This window comes from Loxodonta africana, unplaced genomic scaffold (assembly GCF_030014295.1).
Source record: "Loxodonta africana isolate mLoxAfr1 unplaced genomic scaffold, mLoxAfr1.hap2 scaffold_29, whole genome shotgun sequence".
NCBI lineage: Eukaryota > Metazoa > Chordata > Mammalia > Proboscidea > Elephantidae > Loxodonta > Loxodonta africana.
The window spans coordinates 2,092,645-2,112,466 of record NW_026975011.1 but is presented as its reverse complement, the minus strand read 5'-3'; the positions used below and the strand labels follow the sequence as shown (position 1 = coordinate 2,112,466).

Sequence of the window (19,822 nt, the reverse complement as noted above, 5' to 3'; positions counted from 1 at the left end):
CCTGAGGCAAAGGAGAATGAAGAACACAAAAGATACAAGGAAAATATTAGCCTGAGAGACAGAAAGGGCCACATAAACCAGAGACTCTGTCAGCCTGAGACCAGAAGAACCAGATGGTGCCCGACTACCACAAATGACTGCCCTGACAGGGAACACGACAGAGAATCCCTGGTGGGTCAGGAGAAAAGTGGGATGCAGACCTCAAATTCTAGTAAAAAGACCAGACTTAAATGTCTGACTGCAACTGGAGGGACCCCAGAGGTCTTGGCCCTCAGACTTTCTATTAGCCCAAACTAATACCATTCTCGAAGCCAGCTCTTAAGTCAAAGACATAAAATGATGTTCTTGAGGAGTGTTCTTCTTAGCTCAAGAAGACACATGAGACTATGAGGTCAGCTCCTGTCTGGAGAGGCAATGAGAAAGCAGAGGGGGACTGGAGCTGGTTGAATGGATCTGGGAAATACAGGGTAAAGAGAAAAAGTGTGCCGTCACATTGTAAGGAGGGAAAGTAGGGTCACATAACAACGTATGTATAAGTTTTTGTATGAGAAACTGACTTGAAGTGTAAACTTTCCCTTAAACACAATTAAAAAATAAATAAATAAATATGCCTCCTTAAAATTTTACTCAAGTAAAATTATTCTAAAGATAATTCAAAAACGGTTGCAGCAGTACATCGACAAGAAACTGTAAGAAATTCAAGCTGATTCGGAAAAGGACGTGGAAACTAATGGACCACCACTAGCACAGCCTCTACCAGACTCAGTCCAGGACGACTAGATGGTATCCGGCTACCACCACTGACTCTCTGATAAGGATCACAATAAAATCTCCTGGACAGAGCTGGAGAGAAAAGTAGAAAAAACTGTAACTCACAAAAAAGTCCAGATTTACCAGTCTGGCAGAGACTAGAGAAACTTGGAGAGTACTGAAGTTGCTTGTGAGTTTCACCTCTCAGCCAAATGCCAGACAAGCCCATAAAAAAAAAAAAAAAAAAGGCTAAATGGGCACACCAACCCAGAGGCACCGACTAGAAGGAAGGAGGGGAAAGAAAGCTGATAATGGGGAACCCAAGGTAGGAAGGGGAGAGTGTTTACATGCAGTGGGGTTGGCAACCAATATTACAAAACAATATGTGTGTTAAGTGCTTAATGAGAAACTGATTTGCTCCATAAATTTTCATCTAAAGTATAATTAAAAAAAAATACAAATATCCACCTGACAGCATTTGGGAATTATTGGTTCCATCTTTACTATCACGTGATAACAAATACCATTGCATTGTTGTTTATGTTTACAAACTTCAATGTGCACTGTCAAGAACAGTACCAAGGAGGTGAGGCCAAGACGGAAGAAGAGACAGACACTTTCAGTGAGCCCTCTTACAACAAAGACACAAAAAAACAAGTGAAACGAATATATTTATGACAAGCTAGGAGCCCTGAACATCAAAGGCAAGGTTAGGAAATGAACTGAGGTGTAGGCAGAGAAAAAGAAGTTCAGGAGCAGAGAGGAGTTACCGGATCTGAATCTCCAGGAGCCCTCAGGCACCATTCCTGGGAGCGTAGGTGGTGGGCTGGTACTAGCTTTCAGCTGCAGTTTCATCAGGGAGAAGCAGTCAGCCGCACAGCCTACTCACAGCTCTGGAACCAAAGAAGGGTGCTCTTGGCAAAAGCTAAGTATTTGGATATATTTTTCCCCACCCCCCACAACTGTCCCCTACCCCCCTCCCCCGCTCTTAAGCTGGCTTCAGCAGCTGCCTCCCCTCAGCCTGAGATTCACCCTGCTGAGCACCTACACCCATCCTCCCAGCCTTAGAGAAGGAATAAACTTGCAACTGGGGGAAAAGAAAGTTTGCCAGCTCCACTAACCAGAGGGAGATCAAGACAGAAGTGGCTCCTGTTCAGGCATAAATGGTCCATGGACTTTGAGTACTTTTCCCCTACGCATAGACCTGTATGGGCCTGTTTCAGGAGAATAGGCCCTTGTTGGCAGATTTCAACAGTTTCAGCTGTGCTGCAGACAGGTGGGTGTTTGATGTTTGACATTGCTTTGCCTAACAGTGTCCTCACCTACCCACATCAGGGGTCTAAGGACTGGTAGCTCCTCTCAGGTCACCCAGCCACCTGTGACAGAGGTCCAATGAAAACTGGTACCTCCCAGTCCTTACAACCAAAAACATCGGGTGCCCATGATCTGTCTGCAGAACCCACCAACCTGTACATTCTAGGGAACAGGGACACACTTTCCTAAGAGACATGTGTGGGACAATTCTCAGCCCCCTGCCTTGTTCAGAGTGTGAACCCCTGCTGCAACCAGATAGCTGTACTGAAACCAAACACCCTTGCCCCTCTAAGACTGTAGGACAGAGCCTGTACGACACACTTGATGATCAGCTACCTGGACACATGAGCTAAATTCATATAAGAAAAGTGAATGAACTCTTAGGCTGATATATTTGATAAGAGCTCTAGCTGTCTGGGGAAGGGACATGAGAGCTCCAATTGTGAAATAATCAAGCTAGCTCACTCAAGCAATCCACTTGGGCATATCAAGACAAAACAAAGCAAGAAACTATGACACAGTAAGCAAACATAAAATAAGCTAATACGATTACTTATAGATGACTCAGAGACAACAGTCAATATCAAGTCACATAAGAAACAGACCATGATCATCTCAACAGGCTCTCGAAACAAAGGATCAAGGGATCTTCTAGATGAAAGTGCCTTCCTGGAATTACCAGAGACAGAGTACAAAAGATTAGTATACAGAACACTTCAAGACATCAGGAAGGAAATGAGGCAATATGCAGAACAAGCCAAGGAACACACAGATAAAGCAATTGAAGAAATTAAAAAGGTTATTCAGGAACATAATGAAACATTTAATATACTGGAAAAATCCATAGACAGACAGCAATCAGAAACTCAGAAGATTAACAATAAAATTACAGAACTAGGCAACTCCATAGAAAGTCAGAGAAGCAGATTTGAGCAAGTGGAAGGTAGAATTTCTGAACTTGAAGATAAAGCACATGGCACTAATATATCTGAAGGAAAATCAGATAAAAAAATTATAAAAACACAGAAAATTTAAGAATCATGTGGGACTCTGTGAAGAGAAATGACCTATGAGTGACTGGAGTACCAGAAGAGTGAGGGATAACAGATAATACAGAGAGAACTGTTGAAGATTTGTTGGTAGAAAACTTCCCTGATATCGTGAAAGATGAGAAGATATCTATCCAAGATGCTCATCGAACTCCACATAAGGTGGGTGTTAAAAGACAATCACCAAGACATATCATAATCGAACCTGCCAAAACCAAAGATAAAGAGAGAATTTTAAGAGCAGGTAAGAATAAATAAAAACTGACCTACAAAGGAGAGCCAATAAGAATAAGCTCAGACTCCTCGGCAGAAACCATGCAGGCAAGAAGGCAATGGGATGACTTATATAAAACAGTGAAGGAAAAAAACTGCCAGCCAAGAACCATATATCCAGCAAAATCATCTTTCACATATGAAGGTGAAATTTGGACATTTCCAGATAAACAGAAGTTTAGGGATTCATAAAAACCAAACCAAAACTAAAAGAAATACTAAAGGGAGTTCTTTCGTTAGAAAATCGATAATATCAGGTATCGACCCAAAACTAGATTACTGGGCAGAACAATCAGAAGTCAACCCACACAGGGAAATCACAAAAATAAATCAAGATTAAAAAAAAACTCCAAAGGCGGGGCCAAAATGGCTGACTAGGTAGAAGCTACCTCGGATCCCTCTTGCAACAAAGACTCGGAAAAACAAATGAATCGATCACATACATGACAATCTACGAACCCTGACCATCAAACACAGATCTAAAGAGTTGACCTGAGTGACAGGTGAGCGAAAAGCTGCATCCTGAAGCAGCAACTGCCTCTGAAGCCAGCGACTGGCACCACAGCCTTGAGCCCTCCCAGTTCCCTGGTGCTGAGTGGCAGGGCTGATTGCGGCTTGCTGAGGCAGGGCAGGCACGGGACACAGCCCTAACCCCCAGCCCCCTTTGGTAACCTCCGTAGAGACTCAGCAAGTGCAAGCAGGCTGCACACTGACGTGGCTAACGAGAGAACGAGCAATCACGGGGAATCAGCGACTGCTTTCAGAGCCTGGAGACAGCGTCCCAGTCAGAAAACCTTGGCGCCGGGCTTTGGATTGGGCGCGGGGGAGCTGAGCATGGCATCCTGAGATGGTGCAAACACGGCATGCAGCCCTAGTACCCTGAAGTGACCTCAGGAGAAGCCCAGCCAGAGCATGCAGGCAACGCAAAAACACGGCTGACAGAAGGAGAAGTCACCGGGAGGCAGCAACTGGTTTCGGAGCCTGGACTGCAGCATCCCAGCCAGGGAACCTTGGTGCTGGGCTTTGGACTGGAAGCTGAGGAGCTGACCACTGCTTCTGAGACAGCACAAGCACAGGACGTGGGCCTGACCCTCGGGGGCAATCTCCACCCAGCCAGCACACACAGGCTACACGCCCCGGGAATCTCAGATAAAACAGTCATCACCAAGCAAGATAAGTAACTTTGTCTATATTCCTGGGTGCCACTCTCTCCTATCTATCTGATCCCTCCCCTCCCTTCCCAGGCAGCTTCATTAACATTGGAATTTCCTGGGCCAGAGATTGAAGTGCTCTGCAGTTTGTTTGTTTTTTAATTGTCTTTTCCTAACCCATTCTCCTGTCCTGAGAGAAGCAGCTACAAAAAGCCCAGGGACCAAAAATCCTTCCCTGACTTCCCGAAATTGGACTAAAAATACAGACCAGCTCCAGCCAAGCATATGAGATCCACAGTCTTGGGCTTTCATCCCTACAGGGAATAAGGTGGCTATTAGAATGCAAAGGCAATTCTGATAGGGATCTGGCTGTAATTGTTTTAGCGGATCACTGGAAAGACGGGTTCTCCAAGTCTGATATCTCTTCCTGTAAAAAGAGCACTCACTGCCCCACAACAGGGAACTGAGGGCTGAAGCTCCACCCAAACAACCTAACCTCCTGCTATTGGGTTCTGAGGATAGTGACACCTACCAATCTGTACAAGCACATGCATTGGGTGCCTAAGGTACAGTTGCAGAGCCCACCCACAGAAGTGCTTTAGGAATAGAGACACACCTACCTCACTGGCACTTGGGGGAAGCCTGTCAGCATCCTCCCCCTCCTGGAATGTGACCTCCTGCTGCTACTAGAAACAGGTGCACACAACTATCACCACTGCTCCTCTAAGTGAATAGGTGACAGTCTACACCACACACTTGGGGATCTAAAATCAGATTCTACTCAAGAATTTTTTTTTTTTAAAGGAAGGGACTCTTAGGCTTATATATCTGGTAACAGCCCAAACCAGCTGGTAATAGGACATAAGTGATTCAAGGGCTACAACAATCAAGACAGCGCAATCTAGTAGCCCATCTACATATATTGAAAGAAAACAAAACAAGATAAGACTCAGTGAGCAAATATAAAATAAATCATTACAACTTATACAGATGGTTCAGAGAAAACAGTCAAAATCAAACCACATAAAGAAGCAGACCATGATTGCTTCTACAATTCCCCCAAATTAAACAATCAAAATCTTTCCCAAATGAAGATACAATCCTGGAATTGCCAGATGCAAAATACAAAAAACTGATTTACAGAATGCTTTCAAGACTTCAGGGATGACCTCAGAAATGAAATAAGGCAATCCACAGAAAAAGCCAAGGAACACACTGATAAAGCAGTTGAAGAAATCAAAAAGATTATTCAAGAATATAGTGGAAAAATTAATAAGCTGCAAGAATCCATAGAGAGACAGCATTCAGAAATCCAAAAGATTAACAGTAAAAGTACGGAATTAGACAACTCATTACGAAGTCAGAGGAGCAGAATCGAGCAACTGGAATGCAGAGTGGGGGAGTAGCAGGATAAGGCAACTGACACCAATTTAGTTGAAGAAAAATCAGATAAAAGTTTTAAAAAAATGAAGAAACCCTAAGAATCATGTGGGACTCTATCAAGAAGAATAACTTGTGTGTGACTGCAGTTCCAGAACAGGGAGGGAGGACAGAAAATACAGAGAGAATAGTGGAAGATCTGTTGGCAGAAAATTTCCCTGACATCATGAAAGACGAAAGGATATCTATCCAAGATGCTCATCGAACGCCATATAAAACTGATCCATAAAGAAAATCACCAAGACATATTATCATCAAACTTGCCAAAACCAAAGATAAAGAGAAAAATTTAAAAGCAGCCAGGGATAAAAGAAAGGTCTCCTACAAAGGAGAATCAATAAGAATAAGTTCAGACTACTCAGCAGAAACCATGCAGGCACGAAGGCAATGGGATGACATATACAGAGCACTGAAGGAGAAAAACTGCCAGCCAAGGATCATATATCCAGCAGAACTCTCTTTCAAATATGAAGGCGAAATTAAAACATTTACAGATAAACACAAGCTTAGAGTATTTGCAAAAACCAAAGCAAACCTACAAGAAATACTAAAGGAAATTGGGCAGAAAATCAATAATATCAGATACCAGCACAACACAAGATCACAGAACAGAACATCCTGATATCAACTCAAATAAGGAAATCACAAAAACAAATTAAGATTAATTTTAAAAAGAAAAAAACGCTCGAAATGGAATCATTGACGTCAATATGTAAAAGACCACAATAAACAAAAAGAACGACTAAATACGGGAGGCATAGAACTGCCATATGGAGAGGAAAACAAGGTGATATAGGAAGATACAAGTTAGGTTTTTACTTAGAAAAATAGGGGTAAGTATTAAGGTAACCACAAAGAGGTATAACAACTCCATAACTCAAAATAAAAACCAAGAAAAACATAATGACTCAGCAAACATAAAGTCAACTACTATGAAAATGAGGAACACACAATTTACAAAGAATAACGTGTCAGCAGAAAAAAGTAAGTGGAAAAATGAAATTGTCAACAACACACATAAAAAGGCATCAAAATGACAGCACTAAACACATAAAACTTATCTATAATTATAAACTCAATGTAAATGGACTAAATGCACCAATAAAGAGAGTCTCAGACTGGATAAAGGAACACGATCCCTCTATATGCTGCCTACAAGAGACACACCTTAGTCTTAGAGACACAAACAAATTAAAATTAAAGGATGGAAAAAAATATATCAAGCAAACAACAAGCAAAAAAGAGGAGGAGTAGCAATATTAATTTCTGACAAAATAGACTTTAAAGTTAAATCCACCCCAAAGGATAAAGCAGGACACTACATAATGAGTAAAGGGACAATAGACCAGGAAGACATAACCATATTAAATATTTATGCACCCAATGACAGGGCTGCAAGATACATAAAACAAACTTTAACAGAACTGAAAAGTGAGATAGACACCTCCACAATTATAGTAGGAGACTTCAACACAACTTTCGGAGAAAGAACTTCCAGTAAGAAGCTCAATAGAGACACGGAAGACCTAATTGCTACGATCAACCAACTTGACCTCATTGACTTATGCAGAACACTCCACCCAACTGCTGCAAAGTATACTTTTTTTTCTAGCGCACATGGAACATTCTCTAGAATAGATCACATATTAGGTCATAAAACAATCCTTTGCAAAAACCAAAGCATGGAAATATTACAAAGCATCTTCTCAGACCACAAGGCCACAAAAGTGGAAATCAATAACAGAAAAATAAGGAAAAAGAAATCAAATACTTGGAAACTGAACAATACCATGCTGAAAAAAGACTGGGTTATAGAAGACATTAAGGAGGAAATAAAGAAATTCATAGAATGCAACGAGAATGAAAACACTTTCTACCAAAACCTCTGGGACACAGCAAAAGCAGTGCTCAGAGGTCAATTTATATCGATAAATGCACACATACAAAAAGAAGAAAGAGCCAAAATCAGAGAGCTGTACTAACAACTTGAACGAATAGAAAGTGAGCAACAAAAGAATCCATCAGGAACCAGAAGAAAACAAATAATAAAAATTAGAGCTGAACTAAATCAATTAGAGAACAGAAAAACAATTGAAAGAAATAACAAAGCCAAAAGCTGGTTCTTTGAAAAAATTAACAAAATTGATAAACCATTGGCCAGACAGACTAAAGAAACACAGGAAACAAATAGCCCGAATAAGAAACAAGATGGGCCATATCACAACAGACCCAACTGAAATTAAAACAATCGTATCTGTTTATTATGAAAAATTGTACTCTAACAATTTTGCAAACCTAGAAGAAATGGATGAATTCCTAGAAAAGCACTACCTACCTAAACTAACACAATCAGAAGTAGAACAACTAAATAGACCCATAACAAAAAAGGAGATGGAAAAGGTAATCAAAAAACTCCCCCCCCCCAAAAAAAGCCCTGGCCCAGACGGCTTCACCGCAGAGTTCTACCAAACTTTCAGAGAAGAGTTAACACCACTACTACTAAAGGTATTTCAAAGCATAGAAAATGACGGAATACTACCTAACTCATTCTATGAAGCCACCATATCCCTGATACCAAAACCAGGTAAAGACATCACAAAAAAAGAAAATTACAGACATATATCCCTCATGAACATAGATGCAAAAATCCTCAACAAAATTCTAGCCAAAAGAATTCAACAACATATCAAAAAATAATCCACCATGAACAAGTGGGATTTATACAGGTATGCAGGTTGGTTTAATATTAGAAAAGCCATTAGTGTAATCCACCATATAAATAAAACAAAAGACAAAAACCACATGATCTTATCAATTGATGCAGAAAAGGCACTTGAAAAAGTCCAACACCCACTGATGATAAAAACTCTCAGCAAAACAGGAATTGAAGGAAAATTCCTCAACATACAATGCCAACATCACTCTAAATGCAGAGAGCCTGAAAGCATTTCCCTTGAGAACGGGAATCAGACAAGGATGCCCTTTATCACCGCTCTTATTCAACATTGTGCTAGAAGTCCTAGCCAGAGCAATTAGGCAAGACAAAGAAATAAAAGGCATCCGGATTGGCAAGGAGGAAGTAAAATTATCTCTATCTGCAGATGCCATGATCTTATACACAGAAAACCCTAAGGAATCCTCCAGAAAACTACTGAAACTAATAGAAGAGTTTGGCAGAGGCTCGGGATACAAGATAAACATACAAAAAATCACTTGGATTCCTCTACATCAACAAAAAGAACATCGCAGAGGAAATCACCAAAACAATACCATTCACAGTAGCCCCCAAGAAGATAAAATACTTAGGAATAAATCTTACCAAAGATGTAAAAGACCTCTACAAAGAAAACTTCAAAGTACTAATGCAAGAAACTAAAAGGGACCTACATAGGTGGAAAAACATATCTTGCTCATGGATAGGAAGACTTGAAATAATAAAAATGTCTATTCTACCAAAAGCCATCTATACATACAAAGCACGTCCTATGCAAATTCCAAAGACATTTTTTAATGTGATGGAGAAACAAATCACCAACTTCATATGGAAGGGAAAGAAGCCCCAGATAAGTAAAGTGTTACTAAAAAAGAAGAAAGTGGGAGGCCTCACTCTACCTGATTTTAGAACCTATTATACAGCCACAGTAGTCAAAATAGCCTGGTACTGGTACAACAGGCACATAGATCAATGGAACAGAATTGAGAACCCAGATAGAAATCCATCCACATATGAGCAGCTGATATTTGACAAAGGCCCAGTGTCAGTTAATTGGGGAAAAGATAGTCTTTTTAACAAATGGTGCTGGCATAGCTGGATATCCATTTGCAAAAAAATGAAACAGGACCCATACGTCACACCATGTACAAAAAGTAACTCCAAGTGGATCAAAGACCTAAACATAAAGACTAAAAGGATAAAGATCATGGAAGAAAAAATAGAGACAACCTTAGGAGCCCTAATACAAGGCAGAAACAGAATACAAAACACTACCAAAAATGACGAAGAGAAACCAGATAACTGGGAGCTCCTAAAAATCAAACACCTATGCTCATCTAAAGACTTCACCAAAAGAGTAAAAAGACCACCTACAGATTGGGAAAAATTTTTCAGCTATGACATCTCCGACCAGCACCTGATCTCTAAAATCTATATGATTCTGTTAAAACTCAACCACAAAAAGACAAACAACCCAATCAAGCAGTGGGCAAAGGATATGAACACACACTTCACTAAAGAAGATATTCAGGCAGCTAACAGATACATGAGAAAATGCTCTCGGTCATTAGCCATTAGAGAAATGCAAATTAAAACTACGATGAGATTCCATCTCACTCCAACAAGGCTGGCATTAATCCAAAAAACACGAAATAATAAATGTTGGAGAGGCTGCAGAGAGATTGGAATTCCTATGCACTGCTGGTGGGAATGTAAAATGGTACAACCACTTTGGAAATCTATCTGGCGTTTCCTTAAAAAGTTAGAAATAGAACTACCATACAACCCAGAAATCCCACTCCTCAGAATATACCCTAGAGAAATAAGAGCCTTTACACAAAGAGATCTATGCACACCCATGTTTATTGCAGCTCTATTTACAATAGCAAAAAGCTGGAAGCAACCATGGGGTCCACCAACAGATGAGTGGTTAAATGAATTATGGTATATTCACACAATGGAATACTACGCATCGATAAAGAACAATGACGAATCTGTGAAACATTTCATAACATGCAGGAACCTGGAAGGCATTATGCTGAGTGAAATTAGTCAGAGGCAAAAGGACAAATATTGTATAAGACCACTATTATAAGATCTTGAGAAATAGTATAAACTGAGAAGAACACATTCTTTTGTGGTTAAGAGAGGAGGGAGGGAGGAAGGGTGGGAGAGGGTTATTTACTGATTAGTTTTAGGTGAAGGGAAGGACAATACTGAATACAGGGAAGGTCAGCTCAACTGGACTGGACCAAAAGCAAAGAAGTTTCCGGGATAAACTGAATGCTTTGAAGGTCAGCGGAGCAAGGGCGGGGGTTTGGGGACTATGGCTTAAGGGGACTCCTAAGTCAATCGGCAAAATAAATTCTATTATGAAAACAAACTGCATCCCACTTTGAAGTGTGGCTTCTGGGGTCTTAAATGCTAACAAATGGTCATCTAAGATGCATCAATTGGTCTCAACCCACCTGGATCAAAGGAGAATGAAGAACACCAAGGTCACACGATAACTATGAGCCCAAGAGACTGAAAGGGCCACATGAACTAGAGACTTACATCATCCTGAGACCAGAAGAACTAGATGGTGCCCAGCCACAACCGATGACTGCCCGGACAGGGAGCACAACAGAGAACCCCTGAGGGAGCAGGAGAACCATGGGATGCAGACCCCAAATTCTCATAAAAAGACCAGACTTAACGGTCTGACTGAGACTAGAGGAATCCCGGCGGTCATGGTCCCCAAACCTGCTATTGGCCCAGGACAGGAACCATTCCTGAAGACAGCTCATCAGACGTGGAAGGGACTGGACAATGGGTTGGAGAGACATGCCGATGAAGAGTGAGCTACTTGTATCAGGTGGACACTTGAGACTGTGTTGGCATCTCCTGTCTGGAGGGGAGATGGGACGGTAGAGAGGGTTAGAAACTGGCAAAATTGTCACAAAAGGACAGACTGAAGGGAGGGAGCGGGCTGACTCATTAGGGGGAGAGTAAATGGGAGTTTGTAGTAAGGTGTATATAAGCTTATATGTGACAGACTGACTTGATGTGTAAACTTTCACTTAAAGTGCAATAAAAAATATTTTAAAAAATTATAGTTCATTTATTCCTCCACTTTCCCAAAGGTTTCCTTTATCTACATCCCTCTTCTGAAACTTCAACCCCTTTCAGATCTATCCTGACTCTCATATGATTACCTAGCTTGTATTGTTTTATAAGGAATTATAAGCAAATGGAAGAGAACCACACACAGTTTCCCAAAACTTTTACTCACATACCTAAATCAGTGCCTATAATTTGCCTTCTTATTTTAGGATAGTGGGCTGTATAAGCTTCCATTTGAGACCAAATGTTTCACTGATACACTACCTCATTACCTAGTACTCAGTTGCCTGCCTAAACAGGGACATCACTTCAATCATTATAACCACATATCACAATCTACCAGATAATTTGTGTTATAGGAAATAGTCATATCTGATGTCTTAAAAGTATATAGAATACTTCTGCTGTGGCACTGAGTTTATTGTGGAGCCTGGGGGTGTAGTGGTTAAGACCTTGGATGTTAACCAAAAGATTGGCAGTTCGAATGCACCAACCACTTCTTGGATACCCTATGGGACAGCTCTACTCTGTCCTATAGAATTGCTATGAGTTGGAATCGACTCAATAGCAATGGGTTATTTTTGTTTTTTTGTGGGTCACTCAGTGCGCTGTGTGGGAATACGTTAATTTGCTATTTAATACATTAATACATTAATTTGCTATTTAAACATTAATGTCCTTATTGCCTATAGTTGATAAGGACTTCAATATTTAAATAGCAAATTAATGTATTATACATATTATAGAAAAAGAAAGATGAATCTAGTAGCTTTGCCAAAATTGCAAAGTATCTTGATGAATGCATAGTGGGTAGAAACCTATTTTATATACATACATAAACCCCCAGTTGTCACTGAATTGATTGTGACACATAGCGACCTAATGTGTGACAGTAGAATTGCACTCCATACGGTTTTCAATGGCTGTGCTCTTTTGGAAACAGGTCCCCAAGACATTCTTTGGAGGTGCTGCTGGATGTATTTGAAATGTCAACCTTTTGATTATTCTTGAAATACTTAACCGTTTGTCCACACAGGCAGTCATATATTTAATGTAATATATATATATATATATATAATCTCCACTCACCATTGTTGTCATGTCAATTTCTACTCATAGCAACTTTATAGGATAGGGTTGAACTGCCTCATAGTATTCCCAAGGCCATAATCATTATGGAAGCAGACCATAATGGAGTGGTTGGTGGGTTTGAACCTCCAACCTTTCAGTTAGCAGCTGAGCAGTTAACCATTGCACCAGCAGGTTTCCTTTATACACACACACACACACTCGTGCACGCGCTTGGCTGAAGACAGAGAAAACCAGAAAGATGTTTACCCTCGCTTTAGTGACTACGCACAGGCATTCGACTTTGTGGATCCTAGAAAATTATGGATAAACATGAGAAGAATTAAAATTCCAGAACACGTAATTGTGCTCATGCAGAACCTGTACACAGACCAAGAGGCATTGGTCAATCAAAACAAGGGGATAGTGCACGGTTTAAAGCCAGGAAAGGTGTGTGTCCGGGTTGCATCCTTTCACCATACTTATTCAATCTGTATGCTGAATAAATAATTCAAGAAGTTAGACTATATGAAGAAGAACATGGCATCAGGACTCACTAGCAACCTGCAATATGCAAATGACACAACCTTGCTTGCTGAAAGTGAAGAGGACTTGAAGCACTTACTGATGAAGATCAAAAACTACAGCCTTCAGTGTGGATTACACCTCAACACAAAGAAAACAAAAATCCTTACAAAAATCTTCGCAATAACCAAGATCATGGTAAAGGGAGAAAATATTGAAGTTGTTAAGCATTTAATTTTATTGGACTCACAATCAACACCCACAGAAGCAACAGTCAAGAAATTAAACGACGTATTGCACTGGGCAAGTCTGCTGCAGAACACCTCTTTGAAGTGTGAAAAAGTAAAGTTGAGGACTAAAGTTCCCCTGACCTGAACCATGGTGTTTTCAAGCACTTCATATTCATGGGAAACCTGGATAAAGAAGTTGAATAAAGAAGACCGAAAAAGAATTGATGCATTTGAATTATGCTGTTGGAGAAGAATATTGACTACACTATTTTTATAGACTGCCAGAACAAACAAACCTGTCTTGGAGGAAGTGCAGCCAGAGTGCTCCTTGGAGGTCAGGATGGAAAGACTTTGTATCACATACTTTGGGCATGTTATCAGGGGGACCAGTCCCTGGAGAAGGACATCATGCTTGGTAAAATAAAGGGTCAGCGAAAAAGTGGAAGACCCTCAACGAGATGGATTGACACAGTGACTGCAACAATGGGCTCAAATATACCAACGATTGTGAGGATGGCACAGGATGGGGCAGTGTTTCTTTATGTTGTACACAGGGTCTTTATGAGTTCAAAAAGACTCAACAGCAACTCACAACATAAAAACAAGTAGATTCAATTCAACTTATAAATACATGTTTCTAAAGTTTAAAATTTAAGAATACAAAGTGTGGACATGAAAGAATTTTGGTTTCTCATAACTTATGCTACTCCTGTATGTTTAACATTACATATTCTTTCTCAGATTGAACTACATAATGAGAGTTATGCAATTTGACCATTCACTATCACTAGTCTTAAAATTGTCCTTATGTGATTGACCAATGACATCCGTTACCAATAGACTCTGTTTACAAATTCTCTTAAAGAATATTCTGAGTGTAATATTTGCAAAGCCACAATTGGGAAATTAACATTTATTATAAAACCCTGAGTTCGTAAATAATGTCCTTGTCAATACAAACAAGGAGAAAAAAAAAACAACAAATTTGAAATTACTCACCTTCATTTTAACTACTGAAAGAATGAAATGGGGTACTGTTTTAAAATATGTAAATTTTTAAACTATCATAAAATTGCCCCAACTAGGAAAGTGAATGGCATTGGTGAAGATGAATCTGAAATGAACAATATTACCCCAAGCCTGGCTCTTATTGATGAGAACTTAATGCTTGGAAGATTTCCAGTGAATTAGAAGTTGCCAAGACACTTTTGACATCGAGACCCATCTAATGCTATAAAATGTGTCATTCTATGCGGCAGAAAAAATGAGATAATAGATGTCTAAGTTTTTTTTTTTTAATCTTGTTGTTGTTGTATGCCTGTTGAGTCAATTCTGGCTCATAGTGACCCTCTAAGTCACTTTTGGTTAGCAGCCAAGAGCTTAACCATTGCACCAGCAGCCTTCCTTAAACAGATTCCTGTAAACCGAATAATCTGATATACGTTAGTAAATATTAAAATAATGTTTTAGACATTTACATCTTTGAGGCTATTTCTCCACCAAAGATTTTACTAAGGGCCACCTTCATGTTCCTGTTTCTCAAACTATAAATGACAGGATTCACAGTAGGAGGTAACAAGGAGTATAACACAGACATAAAGAGGCTCACTGATGATGGGGATTCCAAGGCCGAACCTAAGTACGCAATAAATCCAGAAGAGAGAAACAAGGTCACCACAGTTAGGTGGGGCATGCAGGTGGAGACAGTTTTGTACCTTCCTTGAGTGGATGGAATACTTAAGACCGATGAGAAAATATGAACATAGGACACAACCATTAAAATGAAACATACAAAAGCAAAACAACAGCTAGCATTGATAAATACATATTCTAAAATGTGCTCCCCAGAACAAGCAAGTGTAAGCAATGATGGAATATCACAGAAAAACTGATGAACTACGTTGGGCCCACAGAAAGTGTACCTGCTACGTGAATGGATCCATAGCCACATCCACTGAGCCACGATGCAGCCACCATCTGCACACAGGTACCTCTACTCATAATGGTCTCATAGTGCAGAGGATGGCAGATGGCAGCATAGCAGTCATAGGACATGACTGTAAGGAGGGCAAACTCTGTGCCCCCGAAAAAAATGACAAGAAAAATCTGTGAGGCACATCCTAGGAAGGAGATGGAACGGCTGTTAGAGAGTTCATGATGGACTTGGGGACAGTGACAGAAATATAGCGTGTGTCAATTAAGGACAAATTTTTCAGGAAGAAGTGCGTGGGGGCTTGGAGACGCCGGTCAATGGCAGTGAGGGTGACAGTGAGGAGGTTCCCCATCAGTGCTGTCAGGTAAATGAGGAAGAAGAGAGCTGCATACAGTTTCTGTAGCATCCAGTCATCAGGAAATCCCATGAGCAAGAATTCTGTTTTATTGGCTCTTTTCTGAGGCATGCTGATTTTTGCCTGCAGAAACTTAAGAAAAGTGACATTTACTTCATTCACTTACATCTTCAGAACCTGCCTCTTTTGTTGGTTCTCTAATTGATTCTACTGTGTCCTGAGGGGCATTTTAAGGGCATTAGGGTTGGTGGGTAGAGTGGTCTCAGGGAGTTACATCTTACAAACTATAATTTTAAACTAATGCACAGTAAATTATAATAACATAGTCTTTAAGAGCAGGCTAGAATAATTTACCTTCTGGTTGTCTAGGGCAGTGAAATATGTCTTGCACATATGATAGATTAGAACTGGATCACCGAAGTTTTTATCAAGTTTTCACATTAAGCAGATCATGCATGGGCTCTTTAAAGACTGAATAGAATCCTAGAAGTATCTGCACATCCTATTCTGCCCCTCAATTGTTCATAAAGAGCATGTAGCTGCCATGGGTCTAATAACCAAAATTAAAGTATAATAATGGCTGATTTTCCTAAAAGGCAGTGAATATAATCAGGTAAAATGGATGTACTTATTTAGACATATAAAGAGATAACGTGAGTGGGGAAATTTATAGTAGATGCTTACAGGCTTGGGAGAAATCCACTTACCTAATAGTAACGCACTTTCCCTAATTTCTGGTGTCCATTCTTTAAAATGCTGGGGAAGTGAAGGCTGAGAATGAGGTTGACAGAGAGCACTTTCTCATACAGTAAGAAAGGCTGGATGAGGTGGGTCTCTTGCCCAACAGAAAGCACATTTCTGTTCAAATATTGCTATTGCTCAGGTTTCCTATGCATTTACTGAGTTATAGTCTTTTCCCCATTGGCACACACAGGTTCAAATGAGTCTTGTGTTTGTCCTGCATTTTTATAAGAAGTTACTATTGACTAATTAGAATGAGAGTTAATTAAGTGTATTGGGGAAGATTCCTGAGGGGGACGATCATTTCCCGGAAGATGCTGTTATTATGGACGTGGAAGCTTTGTAGTGCAAAAATTTAGGTCTGTGGTTGGAGAGTTGGCTTACCCAATAGGATTTCCTGTTATGAGACCCATGTCATCAACTGTGGAATAATTTGTTGTTGGGTTTCTTCCCTCAATAGACTGTGTGGAACTTTATATTTAATGGAAAGTGAAAAACAAAATTTTTTTAAATTCATGAACTCATATCCGGACACAAGTGATCAGCTATGTCGCTTGCCTTTAGTACCTATTTTGATGTTATTTTTGTTTTTATTTATCATAAATATGTGTAAGTCCATCTGTCATATAAAATAATCAAGTTATCAGAAAATAAGAAACTTAAATATCCTCTCAGACTTCACTCCATTTTCCATTCTAAAATGTTTTATTGCATTTCTTTTCTTTCAGTTTTCTGCCAATTTGTGACATACAACTGCAAAAAAAGGTACATTTCAGCATATGTGAGATCTTCCCATGCTTTGTTCTATATGCTTATTTTTCACTTAACATATTTTTCAGAGCATTTACCAATACTGTTACAAATATATTTAATCCTTGCTTTTCAATGTTTTTTTCAATGTTTGCGTGTACTTCAGAATATGCATACATTTTTTCCTTTTTTTTAATTTTTATTGTGCTTTAAGTGAAAGTTTACAAATCAAGTCAGTCTCTCACACAAAAAACTTATATGCACCTTGCTTCATACTCTCAATTGCTCTCCCCCAATGAGATAACCCACTCCCTCCCTCCACTCTCTCTTTTCATGTCCTTTTCACCAGCTTCTAACCCCACCCACTCCCTCACGCCCCCTCCAGGGAGGAGATACCAACACAGTCTCAAGTGTCCACTTGATCCAAGAAGCTCACTCCTCACCAGCATCCCTCTCCAACCCGTTGTCCAGTCCGATCCCTGTCTGAAGATTTGGCTTTGGGAGTGGTTCCTGTCCTAAGGCCAACAGAAGGTCTGCAGGCCATGACCACCAGAGTCCTTCTAGTCTCAGTCAGAACATTAAGTCAGGCCTTATTATGAGAATTTGGGGTCTGCATCCCACTGCTCTGCTGCTCCCTCAGGGGTTCTCTGTTGTGTTCCCTGTCAGGGCAGTCATCGGTTGCAGCTGAGCACCATCTAGCTCTTCTGGTCTCTGGCTGATGTAATCTGAGGTTTATGTGGCCTTTCTGTCTCTTGGGCTCATAATTACCTTGTGTCCTTGGTGTTCTTCATTCTCCTTTGATCCAGGTGGGTTGAGACCAATTGATGCATCTTAGATGGCCGCTTGCTAGCATTAAAGACCCCAGAAGCCACCCTCCAAGGTGGGATGCAGAATGTTTTTTTAATAGATTTTGTTATGCCAATTGACTTAGATGTCCCCTGAAACCATGGTCCCCAAACCCCCGGCCTTGCTATGCTGGCCTTTGAAGCACTCCGTTTATTCTGGAAACTTCTTTGCTTTTGGTTTAGTCCAGTTGTGCTGACCTCGCCTGTATTGTGTGTTGTCTTTCCCCTCACCTAAAGTAGTTCTTATCTACTATCTAATCAGTGAGTACCCCTCTCCCACCCTCCCTCCCTCCCCCCTCTCGTAACTCTCAAAGAGTATTTTCTTCTCTGTTTAAACTATTTCTCTAGTTCTTCCAATAGTGGTCTTATATAATATTTGTCCTTTTGCAACGGACTAATTTCACTCAGCATAATGCCTTCCAGATTCCTCCACGTTATAAAATGTTTCACAGATTCATCACTCTTCTTTATCAATGTGTAGTATTCCATGGTGTGAATATACCATAATTTATTAATCCATTCATGCGTTGATGGGCACCTTGGTCTGCATACACCTTGGTCTGCATGCACCATTTTAAAATTCTTATTGTTTCATATTGCAAACAAATTGTGATAGTTCTAAAATATATATTTTTATACATATGCACACCTAATGTCTTAAAATACATTATTTGGGAGTAATTAATTGATCAAATAGCTTTGGAATTTCTGTAAATGCCACCAACTAATCTCCCAGACACATGACAAATCTGTGCTCCTACCTACAGCATTCCATTTACACACATTCCTGCCTATACAGGAGATTTTATTTATTCATTTTTGTTAAACTTACGGGCAAAAACTGTCTCACTGTTGATGCCATTCGCAGCTGTATTATTCCCAGTAAAGTATAGGATTGGAGATAGACACATACTGTTGTTGTTGGGGTTACAATATTTAGAAATGAAGTATATTTAACGTTAATGTGATAAAGTAAGAGGTTAGGACAAAGGTGTGCTGGAGTAAGAAAACAACGGCCTATGGTAACTCAAATCAACAGGAAGAAATGAAGGTAATAAAAGTTAATTTAAAAAGCTAATATAAGAAACTCTATGAATATATACTTGCTTTTTTTCTTCTCTCTGCTTTCTTAAAATTGATAAGATACAAAATAATAATTATAACAATGTACTGTTGGACTTATAACATATATGGATGCGATCTGTATATCAGTAATACAAAAAAGGGACAGAATAAAGCTGCATAGGAATAAAATTTCTAAATTTCACTGAAGTTAAAAAAAAGTTAAGTTGGTGTAAATTTAAAGTATATTCTACTAAGATATAATAAATATTGTCACCCATTTGTGTTAAAAACTCTCAATAAACAGGGAAACTTTCTCAACTCAATAAAGAATATCCACGAAATCCCACAGCTAGCGTCATACTTGATTAAGAGCTCCCCTGCTAACAAAATATTGACAGTTCAAAACCTTCCAGTGACTCTGTGGGAGAAAGACCTGGCAATCTGCTCCCATAACGATTACATTCTAGAATATTCTATGGGGCAGTTCTACTCTATCACATAGGGTCACTGTGATT

The 19,822-nt window shown here is 39.8% G+C and overlaps 1 pseudogene; it reads right to left on the bottom strand.

The window, feature by feature from the left end:
• Nucleotides 1–11,562: 11,562 nt before the first annotated feature.
• Nucleotides 11,563–16,056, bottom strand: LOC135229364 (olfactory receptor 14A16-like; annotated as a pseudogene).
• Nucleotides 16,057–19,822: the final 3,766 nt, after the last annotated feature.